The 2,053-nt window shown below is 36.6% G+C and overlaps 1 non-coding gene across 1 annotated transcript; it reads right to left on the bottom strand.

The window, feature by feature from the left end:
* Positions 1 to 708: 708 nt before the first annotated feature.
* On the bottom strand, positions 709 to 814 carry LOC112505079. The gene has a single exon (XR_003068320.1). It is a non-coding gene; the product is annotated as a small nucleolar RNA R71 (small nucleolar RNA).
* Positions 815 to 2,053: the final 1,239 nt, after the last annotated feature.

Genomic DNA, 2,053 nt, shown 5'->3' with positions numbered 1-2,053 from the left:
CGAATTTTAGATAAATTAAATCCCTCGATTCGCCATCTGAAATTAGTTTTTATAAACTGGACTTTTGAAGAACTTTACAAGCTATCTCTGTGGGAACGATATCTGGTATTTATACCATTATTACTTGTTACGAGACGACAKTAGTTCAAGGTGTATACTTGCGCCGAGTTCTATTTTTGTGTTGAAATCTAAGGTTGAATAAACCAACGAGCAAGTTTTTGGCGCCGTTGCCGGGGATAGCACGCTAAAGTTTTTCTTTTAAAGTAAAGTTCGTAAAAGCTAATTTTTTTACCACCTGTTACTATTATGGAGAACATCATACATATTGCAGATTCTCGAGATAGAGGAATCATGGACTATGCTATTCCTGTTTTTAGTCAATTAAATTCAGGAATACTAAGCCACAAATTAAGGCAACTCACTTTGAGCTCACACCTGTCATGTTTCAGATGTTGCAGACTAATGGCCAGTTCAGTGGTTTGCCATCTGAAGACCCTCATTCACACTTAAAATCTTTAATAGAAATAACTGATTGTTTTCTTATCCCTGGAGTGTCTGATGATGCCTTAAGGCTGAAGTTATTTCCATTTTCTCTTAGGGATAGAGGAAAATTATGGTTTAACTCTTTACAACCAAATTCCATAATATCTTGGAATGACCTTGTAAAGAAGTTTTTGAGAAAATATTTTCCTTCCAATAGGAACGCTGAATCCAGAAATGAAATATGTTTTTTTAGACAAATGGATAATGAAGCAACACCTGATGCTTGGGAAATGTACAAAGAGTTGTTGAGAAAATGCCCTTACCATGGCATTCCTTACTGTATCCAGCTAGAGACGTTTTACAATGGTTTAACAACTGTTGCTAAGCAAATGCTTGATGCTAGTGCAGGAGGAGCTTTCACAACTTGTACTTATAACGATGGGTATGACATGCTTGAGAAAATTTCAAATAATAATTGATATTGGGCTGATGCACATGCATTAATACAGAATAATACAGTTGGGATACATGAAATAGACACATATAATGCATTTACAACACAACTCACATCTATAACTGACATGATTAAGAATATGAATGTTAGCCCAGATGTGCAAACTGTTGATGCAACATCATATCCTACTGTCAATTCTATAGCATGTATGTTATGTGGAGGAGGTCATCCATTTGATCAATGTGCATCTAACCCAGAGTCAAAATTATGTTACCTCTATACCAGATTCTGTGACTACCATTCATGTGAACCATTCAGAGAGTACTAGTGAGCCTCAACCCATAGTCAGGCCCATTGATAGTACAACCATTCCAGAAAGATCAGAATTTCCATTGTTATTTCCTGATGAACCTAAGACAATCCAGACTCCCAAAGAAAATATTGTAGTGGATGTGTCATAATCTGGTGGCAGTCCCACAATAGTTGTCTAGACCAGTCCTATAATCCCTTGTAGAACTGAATCATAATCCATTGTAGAACCACCTTTGAACACCATTTCAGCACCTACTATTCAAAAGACTACTTCTCCTAGTTCAGTCACTCCTTATATTCCTTATCCCCAAAAGTTAAGGAATCAAAATGAAGAATTACAATTTAGAAAATTACTTGATGTTTTTAAACAGTTACATATAAACATACCTTTGGTTAAGGCTGTTGAGCTGATGCCAAGTTATGCAAATTTTCTAAAAGACATTTTGAGTAAAAAGAAAAAGTTGACTGAGTATGAAACTGTTAGCTCTAATATTCACTTCTTGTAAAAGTATGAAAAAGTATTCTGCAAGTCTTGATAGAAGCTTATCTTCCACAGAAGACAACAAAGGACTGACGACAGAAGCCTAATATTCGAGCAAGTAAAGTGTGACAGAACCTCTGATGTCTCTCACAGAGGTTCTGGAAAATGATCCTCTGTCAATAAGAACAAGCAAGTCTATTACAGCAGAGCCTCTGAGATGGCTCACAGAGGGTCTGCGGTTCGTCTTCTGTGAAGATCCTCTCCCAACTGTTTTTCAAAGGTTGTTAGCTGCATGTGCTTCTCACGTGACTAGGACTTAATCG

The sequence above is a fragment of the Cynara cardunculus genome, unplaced genomic scaffold (genome assembly GCF_001531365.2).
Source record: "Cynara cardunculus var. scolymus isolate 2C unplaced genomic scaffold, CcrdV1 Un_Scaffold_8236, whole genome shotgun sequence".
Lineage (NCBI taxonomy): Eukaryota > Viridiplantae > Streptophyta > Magnoliopsida > Asterales > Asteraceae > Cynara > Cynara cardunculus.
Note: the sequence above shows the minus strand (reverse complement) of the source record. Positions and strands in the feature narration are given on the sequence as shown.